General features: G+C 36.8%; 1 protein-coding gene and 1 non-coding gene across 2 annotated transcripts in view; one reads left to right on the top strand and one right to left on the bottom strand.

Annotated features, from left to right (window-relative positions):
* DACH2 (dachshund family transcription factor 2) overlaps positions 1-18269 on the bottom strand; it is a 775171-nt gene that overhangs the window by 702301 nt on the left and 54601 nt on the right. The gene's annotated exons all lie outside the window — the stretch shown is intronic.
* LOC128311618 (U6 spliceosomal RNA) lies at positions 10185-10291 on the top strand. The gene has a single exon (XR_008290153.1). It is a non-coding gene; the product is annotated as a U6 spliceosomal RNA (small nuclear RNA).

Below are 18269 nucleotides of genomic sequence, written 5' to 3'. Positions count from 1 at the left end.
AATTGCTAAAAAGGTATCTATTTCATATGAAGTGTCCCCCACCTTGAAAATGATGCATAAACTCAGACATTTATTACATTATAAATGCATTAACTCACATTCTGAGTTTGTACAGATGTTTCATTACAAAACTGGCATTAAGTAGTTTGTCACAGTGCCAGTTATTACTAAGATCATGTGCTAAAGAAAAAAATATAATAATGGATCAGACATCTTCTTTCCATTAATGTGTATTTGATGGACATTAAAACTATTTTCACAAGTTCTACAAGGATATCAAAGAATATATGAGAGCAAATCATGTATTTATTTAAATATCCTTTTATCACATTTATTTATTTAAATATGTATTTATTTAAATATCCTTCTATCACATTTCTAGTAATTACAACCGAGGAATAAGGATTAAGGTTTTGTAGGATTGGGGAAGTGTTTCCCTTTAGGCACATTTTTTTTAACAAAATGGAGTTTTAAGCCATATTATATGGACGACAAATAATATAAAAATACTTGTCCTTATTTAAATCTCAGAATTTATATAATGTGCATATCCTAATGGGAAATCACAAAAAGAATAAAAGGGGATAGTGGAATCCCTTACAAACTTTAAAGTTTCACAACAAAACTGCAGCTTTTGTTCCACAGAATTGTGCTTTATTCTTCATTAGAATTCATGCAATTATTCACTTCAGGTGTATGCCATCAACAATCACACTTTAATACAAAGGATAATTAGAAAGTATTAACATGCAATAAATGTAATAGTGCTGATAACCATAATAAGTTAACCAATACAGTAGAATTCCACTAATTCTCACTAATGACAAGAAAACTTGCTGCTGATGACCAATTTTAGAAAATCAGTAAACATTTTTTTAAAAATGGGTAAACATTTTTCAACAATTGAGGGGAAATTATTAGGCAATTTAATAGTTATTTTAAGGAAACCATTTACATAATCACTAAATATAATACAAAAAGTTAGATAACAAGACAAATACTTATTAATAAGCATTTTTTCAGAGTGCCTGGGTGGCTCAGTGGGTTAAGCATATGACTTCGGCTCAGGTCATGATCTCCCAGTTCATGGGTTTGAGTCCCACATTGGGCTCTGTACTGACAGCTCAGAGCCTGGAGCCTTTTTCAGATTCTGTGTCCCCTCTCTCTCTGCCCTTCCCCCTCTCATGCTCTTTCTCTCTCAAAAATAAATAAACATTATAAAAATTAATAAGCAATTTTTCTATAAAATCATTGAAAACCTAAAACCAAGAAAGTTAAGATTTAAATGTTTTTAAGGAGTAACAAATTCATATATTTTTCTTGGATGTTTTATTTACACACTATCTTAGGTGTAACACATAGCATGATATTCATGCCTTCTCCTCATACTGGTTGTGAGACTTTAGGCAATCAACCAAAGCAAGAGTAAGGGAGAGACAGAGATACAGAAAGAGACAGAGACACAAAGACAGAGAGAGGGAGAGTGACAGAGAGGATTGAAGAGATACACCACTCTATACTTATCTAAGTAATCCTACCTGGAAGCCCATAATGTAATATAATTGCTCTAATTAATATCCTTTATAACTGTCAGACCGCACTTTGGTTGATGGCCCCTGATCTACCTGATCTTGGAATTCCAAGAACCACAGCTAGAAAAACATTAGATATGTCCACCTATGGCAATGTAACCTGAAAAGTTTCCATTACATCATATTTGTTACCTGTATTTACTCTGTTTATAGTTCCTAAACACTTTGTTTCTTTTGCTTTCTACATGATCTTTCCTTCTTCATCTACCTGATTTCTTCTACAAGGTTATTAAATTCTTTGTTTCTTTTTCTAAGGTATTAGTATTTCTTTTTTATTAGTTTTATATGTCGTAAGGATCTCAATATTTCTAATATTTTTGTAGTTTTTATATTATCCATTATTCTTAAATTTAGGGCCATATTTCACTGCCAGTTTTGATTACTGACTTAACTACTATTTTATGCATTTTATATGTGTGTTGATATACTCCCTGAAATACCAGTACTATTCAAATAAATAGGTCTTTCATTCTCTAAATAATTATTACTGTCTCAAGTTACTATTGTAAATATTTAGATATGATGAGTGACATATTTTCTGTAGTTTTATTACTAATAATGAATTTAGAGCTTATACATTAATTTTCTAAAAGGGCCATAGGGTAATTCTATTTTTACATTTTTGAGGAACCTCCATAGTGATTTTCAGAGTGGCTGCACCAGTTTGCATTTCTACCAACAGTGCACAAGTGTTCCTTTTTCTCTACATTCTCACCAACACCTGTTGTTTCTTGTGTTGTTGATTTTAGCCATTCTGACAGGCATGAGGTGATATATCATTGTGGTTTTGATTTGTATTTCCCTCATTATGAGTGATGTTCAGCATCTTTTCATGTGTCTGTTGGCTATCTGTATGTCTTCTTTGGAAGAATGTATATTCATTTCTGCCCATTTTTAATTGGATTATTCATTTTTTGGGTGTTGAGTTTTATAAGTTCTTTATATATTTTGGATACTGACCCTTTACCAGATATGCAGTAGTAGGTATTTACCCAAAGAACACAAAAATACCAATGCACAGGGATACATACATCCCAATGTCTATAGCAGCATTATTTACAATAGTCAAATTATGGAAACAGTCCAAGTGTCCATTGACTGATGAATGGATAAAGAAAATGTGGTGTATACATATGCAATAAAATATTACTCAGCCATAAGAAAGAATGAAATATTGCCATTTGCAACAGCATGGATGGAACTAGAGGGTAAAATGTTAAGGGCAATAAGTCAGTCAGAGAAAGACAAATACCATGATTTCACCCATGTGTGCAATTTAAGAAACAAACAAATGAGCAGAAAAAGAGACAAATAAAAAACAGACTCTTAAATATAGAGAGCAAATTGGTAGTTGCCATAGTGGAGATAGGTGGGGAGTTGGGTGAAATAAATAAAGGAGATTAAGAGTACACTTATTTTGGAGTGCCTGGATGGTATGATATATTCATCTTCCTTATTCTCTTATGAACAGATACTTGGGTTTCCATATCTTGGCTATTATAAATAATGCTCCAATAAACAGGGTGCATATATCTTTTCGAATTAGTGTTTTCATATTCATTGGGTAAAAACCCACCGGTGAAATTACTGGATCATAGGGTAATTCCATTTTTATTTTTTTGAGGAAACTCCAAACTGTTTTCCACAGAGGCTGCACCAATCTGCATTCTTACAAATACTGGATGAAGGTTAAAAGGGCATTTTAAAATTTCATGAATAGAAATTCTGATGCATAATTGTTTTGTTATTAGGTTAGAGTAGAAGAGCAGAATGGGGCCGAGTGGTTTGCAAAATTTTTTTTTCCAAATAGGATGTCCAGAAGATCAATGAGGCATTTTAGATACTATGTTTATTTCATTTTTATTAAGTTTTTTAAACATTTATTTAGAGAGACAGAGAGAGACAGAGACAAGTGGGAGAGGAGCAGAGAGGGAGGGAGACAGAATCTGAAGCAGGCTCCAGGCTCTGAGCTGTCCTCACAGAGCCCAACACAGGGCTCAAACTCACCAACCATGAGATCATGACCTGAGATGAAGTCGGACACTTAACTGACTGAGCCATCCAGGCGCCCCAAGTTTTGTTTTTTTTTTTATTTCAGTATAGTTAAAATACGGTGTTATATTAGTTTCAGTGTACAATATAGTGATTCAACAATTCTATACATTACTCAATGCTCATCATGATAAGTGTACTCTTTAATCCCCATCAAGTATTTCACCAATCCCCGCACCTACTTCCCCTCTGCTAACCATCAGTTTGTTCTCTATAGTTAAATGTTTATTTCATTCTTAACTTTCCTATTATTTCTATTTCTTTTTAAAGATTCTTTTATTATTGCATTATTCAAAGATACAATTTTGTATTCCAATGCCATATTGAATAAAGTAGTCTCTGTATAGTTATTACGATCCTATTACTTTTCAATGTTTATTAACTATTGCTACTCACTAGTGTTATCTCCCTCCCATTTCAACTACATTAATTTTAACCAAATCCCTCTTGAAAAGCCCCTGGAGGAAAAGTTACAGAGAGGGAAGGAGGCAAACCATAAGAGACTCTTAAATACTGAGAACAAACTGAGGGTTGAATGGGGGTAGGGGAGAGGGGAAAGTGGGTGATGGACATTGAGGGGGCACTTGTTGGGATGAGCACTGGGTATTGTATATAAGTCAATTTGACAATAAATTATATTTTTAAAAAAAGAAAGAAAAGTCCCTGGAGCAGTATTTATTGAATTCAGCATTCAACCCAATATTCCTTAACACAATTAAAAACTACCAAACAGGTATTCAGAAAGACACCTATTTCCAAAAATATGAAACTTTCACTTATATTTTCTAAAACCATGATATCTCCATGGCAACATTTGCTGGTCTCAACTTGTCTATATACGCTCAAATACTGCATCGAATTTCAGATCAATAATATATTTAAAGGTGGTTGTTATAATGCACACAAAATCATTATATTGCTGGACAAGTTATTAATATACATAACTTAGAGTTTGATAAGTATGTATCGATTTGTTTATTCAGAAATGGAGGAAATAATCATTGGATATAGTGAAATTTTTTTCTACTTATAGAATATAGAACCACATAGTCATATCTGAAAACTGCTAACAAAGTTGCCAAAAGGAAGTAACACTGTAATACTCAGATATGGCTCATTTACAATTATCATAATAAGTTCTTTTGAGTCTAACACATGTCAAACTGACTTCTTTTCTTGTAGGAATATGAGTCATGATCTATCTGTACTCTTGTCCAGTTACTTCAAATAGCAGAACTCCCCTCACATGCTATCAAGAAGATAAGGACCTGGCACTTGTGTCTATATACCCTTACCAACTGCTTCTCAAGCTACGCAGTTAATTAGTAAGGGGCAGGTGCTCAGAAACAAAGTGGCACAGACCTCAAACAAATGTAAACTCAATCAAAGGGAACTAGATGACTAGCAGACAGGAGTCTATGGAAGGAAGACTTCCTTTTTATCCCATACTCTTTTGTAATTTTTCTTAACACATGCATCCATTACTTATTCAAAAATAATGAGCCTCAATTTTATAAAAGGCTATGTATATTCTGCAAGATAGGATAGTAATCCATTACTTGTATATGATTAGATATTATTAAAACACTTAAAATTATCTTGCATAGTTTTAAAAATAATACATATTAAATTTTGCCATTACTGTTTTGCTTAGCAAACTCTTCCCATGGAGGGTACCAAAAAACAAACAAACAAACAAACAAACAAACAAACAAAAAAAAAAACCTTCAGTTCATCTAGGTAATAAGATGTCAAGAATTCTTAAATAGAATTCCTGAGATTTAACTCTACCTTTTCCTCAGATCCACATATTCTAGAGATGTGCATCCAATTTGTCAACTATGTAATTTATTTCCACAAATTGTAGAGGAATAAATGGAGAAAGAAATATCTCCAATAAGAAGAAAACAATGTAATTATTTTTTTATGTTTTGAAATATTTACTTTTTAATATGAAATTTATTGTCAAATTGGTGTCCATATAACACCCAGTGCTCCTCCCAACAGGTGCCCCCCTCAATGCCCATCACCCACCCTCTCCTCCCTCCCACTCCCCATCAACCCTCAGTTTATTCTCAGTTTTTAAGAGTCTCTTATGTTTGGCTCTCTCCCACCCTAACCTCTTTTTTTTTCTTCCCCTCCCCCATGGTCTTCTGTTAAGTTTCTCAGGATCCACATAAGAGTGAAAACATATGGTATCTGTCTTTCTCTGTATGACTTATATAACTTGTAATTATTAAATAAAGTTAATGTAATTATGGGCATACTGGGAGGGACTGTAACCAAAATGAGAGAGGAGAGGTGAAACTATCTCACTCTCTACATCTTGTGCCATATCTTGACATCACAAGTGCTTTCTTCATAATTTAATATTAATTTGTTTTTTAGAATGTTAATAACTTGAATAAAATAAATTTTATGTTTAACACAATAGGTTTAGATTTCTCTTTATTTTTTACATGATAAGAGTGCTAAATGACTATGCATTCTCCTCTATTCAGCTAAATAGATGCAAGAAAATTCAGTTCAACCACAAGGTCCTTCACTGTGAACCCAAATGATTCCCTATGAAAACCATGAAAGCTACTAATTTTCATCATTTTGAATCTTTTTTTTTTTAAATTTTTTTTTCAACGTTTATTTATTTTTGGGACAGAGAGAGACAGAGCATGAACAGGGGAGGGGCAGAGAGAGAGGGAGACACAGAATCGGAAACAGGCTCCAGGCTCTGAGCCATCAGCCCAGAGCCTGACGCGGGGCTCGAACTCACGGACCGCGAGATCGTGACCTGAGCTGAAGTCGGACGCTTAACCGACTGCGCCACCCAGGCGCCCCCATCATTTTGAATCTTAATAGACCAGATGTAAAATCCCATATAAATTTCTGAATTCAATAAACCATTCTATGCCACTATAAGAGGAATGGTTCCTCCAAAAGAAAATGTCCATCAAAAGATGCATGGATAAAGAAGATGGCAATCAAAAAGAATGAATTCGTGCCATTTGCAGCTATGTGGATGGAACTAGAGGGTATGATGCTAAGTGAATTTGTCAGAGAAAGACAAATATCATATGACTTCACTCATATGAGGACTTTAAGATACAAAACAGATGAACATAAGGGAAGGGAAGCAAAGATAATATAAAAACAGGGAGGGAGACAAAAACATAAGAGACTCTTCAATACGGAGAACAAACAGAGGGTTACTGAAGGTGTTGCGGGAGAGTGGGATGGGCTAAATGGGTAAGGGGCATTAAGTAATCTACTCCTAAAATCATTGTTGTACTATATGTTAACTAACTTGGATGCAAATTTAAAAATAAATTAAATAATAATTTTTTAAACTGTTAAAAAAAAAGAAAATCAGAATAAAGATTTTTCCAATTATATGCCATGTACACGTCAAGTGTTGTGTTTTTTAAGATCTCTAAAATGAGATAAAGTGGGTAGGGAGAAAATTGAGATTATTACTTCAGAGAAGCCAAAATAAGAATGCCCAGAAGCCATCAAATGCCCAACTCTGCTGAGAGATGAAAGAAAATAAGGAATAGTTTGGAGTTAACTTTTTTTTTCTATTTGGTAAAAACAAACAAACAAAACACACCTTCGTATATAAGGATGAGGAAGAGTAGTACACTGTATGTAGCTTACATAAAGAAGATAATTTTATATTAAACTAAATAGAAGCAAAGGAGGAGGTCTAAAACTAATACAGAAAACTCTCTGGATTTCATTTTATTTGTGACATAGATGTGCATCCATGGAAATAAACTACTCTTTAACTCTTTAACTACTCTTAAACAGTCACAGAGAAACACTTTAAGACAGTATTTTAATTCTATCAACATTCATTAAATGTCTTCTGCATGTACTGTGGAGATCACTGACTTATCCATACTTACTTGGCTAGAGGCAAAACCAAGTAACTTGATCCACCAGTTTCATCCTTCTTCTGACAACATCAAACTTAAGATAGCAATTTGTGAGCCACTCACCCATGAGTGATTACTGAAGCTGTTAGAATGAAAACTCAGAAGACCAGATAGGTTTTAATATGTATGAGTTAATCATATAATAGAAAAGACTGAATTCTTAGCTCAGGAGTTCAAATTAATTTCTAAAGGCAATTAAAAATCACTAAAAGAGGGGCGCCTGGGTGGCTCAGTCAGTTGGGCGGCCGACTTCGGCTCAGGTCATGATCTCGCGGTCTGTGAGTTGGAGCCCCGCGTCGGGCTCTGTGCTGACCGCTCAGAGCCTGGAGCCTGTTTCGGATTCTGTGTCTCCCTCTCTCTGACCCTCCCCCATTCATGCTGTGTCTCTCTCTGTCTCAAAAATAAATAAACGTTAAAAAAAAATCTAAAAAAAAATCACTAAAAGATCCACTAAAGATGGGGCGCCTGGGTGGCTCAGATGGTTAAGACTCCAACTCTTGATTCTCACTCAGTTCACGATACCCTGGTTGGTCAGATCGAGAGTGGTGTCAGGCTGACAGCACAGAGCCTTCTTGGGATTCTCTCTCTCCCTCTCTCTCTGCCTCCCCCTCCACATAAATAAACTTAAAGAAAAGATTCACTAAAGACTCTTAAGGAAAATAAAAACAGCAAACTATACAAATTTTTTAAATGATTATGCTAGAAGCAATATGAAGGTAATCCAGAAGAATAAGGGACTGAAAAAGCCAGGAGGCAATTCCAACATTATAGTTACTGTGTGTTAGGGTAGACTAGAAATGGACAGTAGGGAAGGGGAAAAAAGGGGAAAGGGGGGGTCAAAAGGCAGTAAAGTTTGAATGAGAATCATAAACTTGTAAAATGGAATCATACTGCTATACACAATTATAAAAAATATATACAATTATTATATATACAACTAATATTAATATAGACAATTATGAAGTGATTTAGAGATGAGAATTCTAAGCCCAGTTTGGAGGTATATAAACATGACTAAAGGCAGCTAGAATTCTAACACCGAAAAGACGAAAAGCTATTGTTTCTGGAGTTTGAGGATCATTTTTGAAGAGGTAATAGTTTTAAGTCATGATCTCTTTAAGGAAGTAAATATAGAGGTAGAAAAACAGAGCCAACAATAGAATTTTTTATTCTTTAGCTATGGAGGTAACAGTGATGAAGAGTGATCAAAGAGACCTAAGAAAACCAGAAAATTATATTGTTACAGAAGGCAAGAAGAAAGATTTTCAATCTTTTCAAAAGCTGCAGAAAGGTCAAGGAAAATAAGACTGGAAAAAGATCACCTGAGTTTTTCAGTTTACCACTAATATGTAAAATTTATTAGGTCATAATGAAAAATAATTCATCCTAAAGGATAATGACTATTACTGATTACATTTATAAAAACAAAACATATGATTAGCATATAATTCCATAAAGCGTGATTCAAAAATGTTATGAGCAAAAGCAGTATTATTTGGAAAAGTTTATATCTAAATAACTAGTTTGGATGCATAAATTCTGATGTGTTGATTAAATAACACATTGTAGACGTAGATATACTTCAGTGACTAATCTACCTTTATTTCTTTGTTGAGCAGTAGCCTGTTAATTATGCTCATTCTTTTTCTGAATCAACTTCTTTAAAGTATTTAATTTTGGTTCCTCAGTCTCACCATAGCAAATGGAATTTATTCCATTTACTTCTATTTTCTTTAGAAATTGGCCTTGGAGACTAATAAAATGCTGTCAGGAGATTACACTGAAAGAATATAAAGAGAGTGTGTAAACGCATATAAATAAATTTTGTTCTATGGAAGTAAATCACATACTTTGAAGTAGGAACTGACTCTTGTGCCTCATGGTAAAATTCTGTAGTAAGAAAACTGTGATTTTAGCCATTTGACCTTTTAGTGTGCTTAAGCTTCCCAAAATACAGATCGTACTACCATGAGAGCATTTACCCATTGCCTGAAAACATACACTTGACATTTGTTTGGTGGAACTTAACCTATCTAAAATGAATAAGATGAGAAGTGAATCTTCTACTTGAGGGGAAAATATAGAAGTCTATATACAGGGGCACCTGGGTGGCTCAGTCAGTTGGGCGTCCGACTTCAGCTCAGGTCATGATCTCACAGCTTGTGAGTTCAAGCCCCGTGTCGGGCTCTGTGCTAACAGCTCAGAGCCTGGAGTCTGCTTCAGATTCTGTGTCTCCTTCTCTCTCTGGCCCTCCCCCACTCACACTCTGTCTCTGTCTCTCTCTCAAGAATAAATAAACATTAAAAAAAATTAAAACAATAAGTCTATATATAGTTTATAATGGTAAATCCACAATAGAAAAAAAGCAAAAGGAAAAAAAAAAAGGTTTCCCACCTAAAAATATAAAACCACAAAACAGGAGGAAAAAACGGGTAAAGCCTGCTTTAATTATTATTTAATCTTTATTAACCTCCAATTTAAAAAAATTTCAAGTCGACCTGGTTTGATAAATCAAATAAAATCTTATTTTTAGGAATATATATACATTAGTTCTACATTATAGTAACACAATTTAGGGTGCTAAATTTATTCTAAAATAGTCACATTTGTGCTTGCTTCAGCAGCACATATACTAAAATTGGAATGATACAGAGAAGATTAGCATGGCCCCTGCACTAGGATGACACGCAAATTCATGAAGCGTTCCATATTTTTCTGAGGGTTGATAGGAGGTGGGGGGAGGGGAAAGTGGGTGATGGGCCTTGAGGAGGGCACCTGTTGGGATAAGCACTGGGTGTTGTATGGAAACCAATTTGACAATAAATTTCATATAAATAAATAAATAAATAAGTCACATTTGTCCTTAATGATGAAATCCCCTCATCTGAAATACAGAAGACAGATATTAGTTAATAAAATCCAGTATAAATACAATATAATAGTATTATTATAATAGTATAATATAATAGTATAGTTTAATTAGTTATTGTTCTATACATGCATACAAATGCAGATATAAAAGCCTCAGTCTATTTATGCTAAGATTTTCATTGTAGACTGTATAATACTTTTTGCAGAAAACATTACAATACTCACACAAAAAATTGCAGTGCCAATGCCCGCCAGCTCTTCAGAAGTAAAAGTAAAACAAGAAAGAAATACAATAAGATATAAGGTTTGCAAAAGAAAATTAGTTAACTTCTTTTCAAACTGACTTGACAGAAGCACACTAATAAATACCAACATCTAGTCTCAGAATTAAGGCTTACTTTAGAGGAAAAACATAAAAATATACTTGAGTAAAAATCAGCAGTAATTTATAAGCAGCAAATAACCACAACAGCAAACTTTTTGTGTGTAGCAAGAATGTAGCTTCCACCCCAACAATGTATCTCAAATGACTTCATTGTGTTCTAAGCACAGATAAAATACTTTTCGTTTGATTATTTCTTTTAAAAGCTCCTTTTTGGGGATTCATCAGAAGAGAAAAGCCCCAAGGTCACCTGTCAATAACAGAACAAACCCTCCGTAAATCAGAGTGCTTCACAAATAAATTCCTCATCAGTAATTAAAGCCAGGCTCTCTGGCCCTATGTTATCAGCTCATCAAATTCATTGCTCATCTAGAATAACAGATCCACATCTGCAGTCATTACAGCATGCCAGATAAATCAGTCCTCTCAATGATGCTTTGAGCCATCTCTGCTCCCTTTTAACCAGCCTGATATTTATTTCCCCCTGACATTTCTGACATTCTATTTACTGTAGGCAAATGGAACTCATACGGCACCTTGTAATGGCTTTACCAAATCCCATTGTGGAGCATATCTTAGAAGACTGATGGTTGCAATAAATAAGGTTTTATGGTGTAAGTGTGTGCTTCCAACTTTTTTCTCCTAGAATTTGACTTCTGCTGCAAAGGTTTATTACACTTGATTGCAGGTGGAAGACTAGTAGCCATTTAGAGCTTTGTTAACTAAAGGTCAGCAAAAAACTTTTGAGCTGATGTCAGCGTTTCTTGTCTTTCTTTTATTTTCTTTTAAATTAATTCTCTATCAAAGGAATCCTGAACAGAAGTTTGCAGAGTCAAAGTCCATAGACTAACAACAATAAAGCTACTACTAATTCATTCCTTTGCTTTTCAAGTTTTTTTTTTAAGTATCACAAGGTTAAAAGAAGGTTTTAAAATTATTCTTAAAAGGATATAACCACAACTGAGAAAAATTAGACACATTCTAAATGCAAAAGTTCATGCATTTTAATATAAAATAGCTTTTGTGAACATGAAGTAACAAGCAATTCAAGGAAAATCTAGATGGTAATCATGCATTGGTATTTTTAAAGAGCCCCTCCTTTTTTTTATCTTCATGAGTGAACCAATACTGTGAAGAAAAATAAAACTAGAAAATTTAACAGTTGTGTTACTCTAGTTAACCAGACAAATTTAGGGTGGTTCTGCACAAACTGTTCTTCACTGAGTTGCACTATCTTTCTTGGCAGCAATTATGCAGGGCTCAAAGAGACTTGTATTAAATTAATGAGACTAGCATTAAATTAATATCACAATGTTAGTGGAGCTCACTGTTGGCATATATTAAACTTATTTCTTTATGCCACAATAATATTTGAAAGAAGAACTATCAACTTTTTTGTTCCTTTCTTTTCTTCATGAGCACAAAGCTAAAGCACATAGTAGGTTGTGAATGCTGAGATTAACTTCTGAATACTGATTTAAAAGGACACAATATAGTCTTTTCCTTAATGAAAATTCTGTATTTATCACTCTATTATTTGTTCGTATGGATTCTACTGCTCTCAGAAGCCAAAGTTTGAATACATTGGATTTTTAAATAATGCCTAAAGCATCAAGTTGCTGGGCCATGATACACAAGTGGAAGGAGACATGGCCCTACCCCCTTAAGCCTCCTGCCACTCAAGTCAAGCAGGGGGAAAGAAACACAAATTCTAAGTTGAAACTTTTAGGAAGCTTGTTGTTATCTGCACTGAAATTGAAATTATGCATGATTTTTCTTAGGACTCCAAGGAGTACAAACAATAAGGATATTCTGAGCAAGACAAATCTGCCTACTACAAAGAGTAAATCACATAAAGCCCTCTGAAAAATAAAATATTTCATTTCTGCCTTCACTTAACACTGTACATATCATTAACCTCAAGGTAAACTCCAATTTTGATTGATCCTGTAAATTAAGGAAATGTAATCCAAGAAAACAACAAACTTGGCTTGAGAGTTTGTATTTATAGTGGGCTACATTGGATCAACAAACTCATCATTTCCCTTTACACACACCATGAAAGGTGTTATTCATTCAAAGGTCCATAAGGGACCATTCATCCCAGACATTCTTTTCTAATCTTGATTGGCTAATGAAGCTAATCATAAGAAACAAACTCCCTTGTCTTTATAAACTGTTGTCTTGCCGGTAGCTGAAAGACAGAAACCCTAAAATAAATGATGTCTTAAAGACTGCAGATGAGAAAACTGAGATGCCAAGGAGTGGAGCTGATGTGCCCAAAGTCACATAGCTAGGTAATGGATGAATAGTAGAAACTAAGACCCAGTAAGCACCTCAAGCCTCATTCCTATGAAATAGTAGACATGATCATTAATAGTTTCAACTGTCATGCTTTGTTGGGCCCTGTCAGCATGCTGCTTTCTTGCACTGTACCTGAAGCAGCAGCAGGACTCAGTTGAAGAAACTTATGATCTCTACTTCTAAACCTCCTAAAGCAGGTACAGGGAAGTGCCACTTTTGAACTCTCAGCACTAAATTCAATTCCTGGCACACAGGTGGAGTTCAGTAAATATTAGTTGTTTTGGGAAAATGAATAAAATTTTACATCATAAGATGGCCAATGGGACTAAAACAAGCTCTGGTCTCTAGTTTAGAGACCCCTCTTCTGGGTTCTTCTTGCCCTGTTTGCTGCACGAGCGAAAACCCCACAGATATGGAAGCTGACAACTATAAATTACCCTTCCCACTTGCATTCTGCACTCAGATCTTTGGAGAAACAGTCTCCTCTGAGCCCACTGGTGTTAAATAAATCTCCAATCCACCAAGATCTCCGAGTGCCACTTGGTTTTTCCGCCAGCATTTCAGCCTGGTTCCGTAATATATTTGGTTCCCTGACAGGGAAACCCAACCATGCTGGCCCATATGTTGCCACCGGTTTGGAAGAATGGCGAGGCGGTGACAGAAGGAGGAATCGCAAGGGAGAAGGTGCGCCCTGCCTGAATTTCAGCAGTCTCCCACTGGGTCACCTCTGGCCAGCCCAGCTCTGCCGTTCCCGCTGGACTCGAGGAGACTTGGCAGGTGAGGACCTGGACCCGACGTCAGAACTGGTAAGGCTGGGGCCCAATCTAGTCAGGCCCACTCACAAGAGTGGAAGGGGGACCTGATCACTCCCTGGAGACCTCAGAAGTCTCACAGGTAGGAATTCTATGGGAGGGAATGTAATAACCTCTGGTGTGTATGTGAGTATGAGTGTGCAACTCGGTCTAGCTTGCCTGCCGAGTTCAATTCTGTGGCTCCACAGGCAGGCACCCTTAAGGTCCCCAAAAGCCCATGGAGTCTGAGTGAGCCCATCTGCGATTCCGTTGTGAATGCCACACAGCGTATGGCGGCATTGGAATAGTTTCTGATCATAAGTCACAAAGCTGAGACCGCTACAGTTAAGCGTCACCTAAGTTCCTTCAGGACACAGCCAGACAGGCATCTGACTCATCTCCTCATTAGAGGGGGCACCCCTATCCCTCTGTCTATGCGACTCTGCCTCACGGGAATATTATGGGGTTGGGACAGACCAAAGAAGGGTTTTTTGGGAGACTATGGAATTAAGATAACCCCCAGCACATTAAGGACCCTATGTGAGTTAGAACAGCCCACTTTTGGTTTAGGAGGGCCCTCTGAGGGAACCTTAGATGTCCCAATGGTCCACTGCATCTGGCATGTTGTCTCCAGAGACCAAGGTCACCCTGATCAATTTCCATACATCGACCTCTGGCTTGAAATTGCCCAAAATCATCCGCCTTGGGTGTGATTCATCCATAGCAAGCAGAGCCAGGCAAAGGTTTTAGCTGCTTTATCTGGAGACTCACCCAGGGAGCCAAAGGAGCAACCCACCTCTCCCCTAGTGTTTGCAGGACACTGGCAGGAAGATCCTGTCTTTCTGCCACCTTATGACTCACTGGGCTCCCTCCTCCCTGACCCTGAGCTTGAAACTCCTCCTCCCATCTGTCTCTCCACCACTGCCGCCCTTGTCTCCTCTCCTAGACCGGACCGGAGAACCCTCCCCCACAAGAACCAGCAGCCAGATTGCACCCTTGGCCAGGTGCAGGAGCTCTCCAGATGCTGGTCAACATCTGCCAGTACCAAGAGGCTCTCCTCCAGGGTATCAGAACAGGGGCTGAGAAGCCCATAAATATTCCCAGCAGCAAGGAGATTCCCCCAGGGATTATTATAAGAGACTATGTGAGGCTTACACACTGTTTGCTCCAGAGGCACAAAAGAACCACAACAAAAGGGGGGGAGGCCCAGAACCTCCTTAGCAAGGGGTCAGTGAGCCTACTGCAAGGAAAAAGGACATTAAAATAATAAATGTCCCAACCAGGGAAAGTCCCAGAAACCCAACCGATACCAGGAGGAGGAACCTCGAGAAGGGGACCTTATTGGTCTGGCCGATAGAGAATCAGACTGAAGGAGACACTGACTCTCTCTCCCTGTTCTTCTGCCTAATAGATGTGAGGGATTCCCCCTCATTTCCCAGGTTAACAGCTGTAATTGGAGCCAACTGTGGTTAGTCTACCTTGGGATGGGGACTTTAAGGAATGTTCCCAAGCAGTTGCTGAAACTCCATTTGTTTCAGGGAAATTCCCGGTCTTCTCGGGCCTGACGTGGACTCCATATTTCCACTTTGGTGGAAAAACAACATGGTGTCTGCTCCTCTGTCTGAGTAAAGGTTTTGAATTAGGTTTTCCTTCTCTGCCTTCTACTGGCACCTTTCCTCTTCTGCCTTCCCCTCCCCCTGCTGTTTCTGCACCAACTTGGGTGTGGTCTACATAATTGGTTCCTATACCCTCCTCAGTGCCTCAGGCACCATTGGCTCCTCCTCCCATCCTCAAGGTCAAGGAGTCAAGTGCACCCCCTTGGATATCTAGGTCTTTTCCAAATAGAATGAATTGCTAAAGCTTTGATTACTGAACACAGGTTTGTGTTTTTAACTTCTTATTGCAGAGAAATTAAGGCTATTTGGACCTATTGGAAAACATGCTTTGTACTTAATTGGTTCATGAATTTACCATCTAAAAAAATTCTGGTGTAAACACCTCTCAGTTGGTTACTAACTCCTCAATTGGAGACTAAGGTTTCCTAAGAGTTGAAATTCTGCTAAGTGTACTTAAGACTGATAGAAATAAGGAAAGCAACCCTGTATGTAGGAAAGTAGGAGGTATGTAAGAAAGATATAAGGAATGGAAATACATTTTTGTTGAGGGTAGAAGAAAGTAATTTTATCTTAAATGAGACTGGTTATTTGGAGAGAAATGGCTTTGGGACAAAGTTTGAAGGCAAAGGAAAGTTGTAGAAGGTTCATGAAGAGAAATCTTTGAAAAGGAATTTTATGTGTGCTCAGGATGGACCAAAGTTGAGATGAATGGAATTTTAAAGGTACACTGGTATAAGGTTGAAATTCTGCTTTTCTCTCTGCTCAAATGTCAAAATGTTCTTGCATTGTTGATCTGCTCTTGATAAGACAATGCAAACAAAGGTTTGTCTTCCAGGAAAACCAAAGTTTTAGGTTTCATCTTTATCAGGTCTTTGATTACTAGTTAAAATTTCTCAATGTTAAAGGAGCTAGGTTTTGGTAACAACTATATAATGCTATATATTCACCTATAGGATCTTTTATTGCCACCTTGGTTGAATAAATAAAGTTTTAAGATTTGTAATGATCTGTAATCCTATTTAGGATGTACTTATAACTTCCTAAGGTTTTAACAAACTTCCCAGGATTTAAATGGTAAATGAAGTCTTTTTGACCAATTAGGCCTTTTTATTTGGGATGCTAAGTTACTTGGAAAGGCACTGTCATACAATGGTAAACCTTAGGTTGTATTGCACAGGTAAATGCTGTAACTGCCCAAATATATATGCAATTCCTAAAGTTTTAATGTTTTGGTATAAGGTCATCACTTAATATTCTGATTACTTGAAGTGTTATGTGTCACAGAAATAACCGAATTTCTTTGTCAATTGCATCATAATGAACTCTCATCAGATCTTTAACAATGTCTATTTCTGAGATTTTATCATTTATATTGTTCTTATTCTCTCACAAAACGTGTTTCTTCTTCAAGGAGATTTATAAAAGGACTTTGGGGACAAATGCAGGTATTCGACATCTTTAAGATTAATACTAAAATGGGTAAGAATTTCCAGAACTAAAAAGCTGCATTCAAATTGAACAAGAATTAGGAACATGGGATTAAATGAACTGAGGAACATTATAGTTTTGTGATTCTTGTTGAAAATATTGCTGGTTCTCTAATGTTTGCTCTTCCAGATTAAGGAAACTTTCTCTTAAGATATCTATGATATACAGAAATGTCATAACATATTTATTTGTAAACTGAAGCATTTATCTTTTCTCTCTACATAACTCCCCTGAAATTCAAAAACTCTCAGTGAGTATTCTTTCTTTCATGGCAATTACAATTGTTTGCATAAGTTCAATAAGAATCTGTTCATCTTGTGACAGGTCACCATTCAAATATTGGTTTTACCAAGGCTTTGACTGGAATGTCATATTTGAGAGTGGCATTCATAAACTCAGATATGACCAGACAGCTTTAAGGAACTAAGATTGACTTTATGAAACATGGAACCATAAAGCCCGTTGGAAATGTTGGCCTGATACCTTGCTTACAGAGTTCCCAGCAGCCTCACCAGGTGAGTAAAGAAGGTCACTTCCTGGCAGGTACAGGAACCTCAGGATATCTTGGTGACCTCATGAAGGGGAATTCGCCCAATTCTACAGGTATTGCAGGCCTGTCTGATGGCAAGTATTTGGCTTGGCTTCTGGCCTGGAGAGGCTACTAAAAGTTCAACCCAGAGATTCCTTATAAAAGGTTCCAGCAAAGCAGACTTTAAAAGATCTTCATGGACTCTTAAAAACTGAGAATAAACTGAGGGTTGATGGGGGGTGGGAGGGAGAGGAAGTGGGTGATGGGCATTGAGGAGGGCACCTGTTGGGATGAGACTGGGTGTTCTTTAGAAACCAATTTGACAATAAATTTCATATTAAAAAAATAAAATAAAAGCTCACCGAATAAATAAATAAATAAATAAATAAATAATCCACATGATCAATCTTTATTCTTTTTTTAATTTGTTTTTAATGTTTATTTCTGAAGGAGAGAGACAGAGCATGAGCGGGGGAGGGGCAGAGAGAGAGGGAGACACAGAATCTGAAGCAGGCTCCAGGCTCTGGGTTGTCAGCACAGAGCCCAATGCAGGGCTGGAACTCACAAGCTGTGAGATCATGACCTGAGCTGAAGTCAGATGCCCAACCGCCCAACTGCCCAACCGCCTAACTGCCCAACCGCCCAACCGACTGAGCCACCCAGGTGCCCCAACAATCGCTATTCTTGCTGAGCTTATGTAAATAATTAGGCC

The sequence above is a fragment of the Acinonyx jubatus genome, chromosome X (assembly GCF_027475565.1).
Source record: "Acinonyx jubatus isolate Ajub_Pintada_27869175 chromosome X, VMU_Ajub_asm_v1.0, whole genome shotgun sequence".
Classification (NCBI taxonomy): Eukaryota; Metazoa; Chordata; class Mammalia; order Carnivora; family Felidae; genus Acinonyx; species Acinonyx jubatus.
This window is presented reverse-complemented; position numbering and strand designations above follow the sequence as displayed.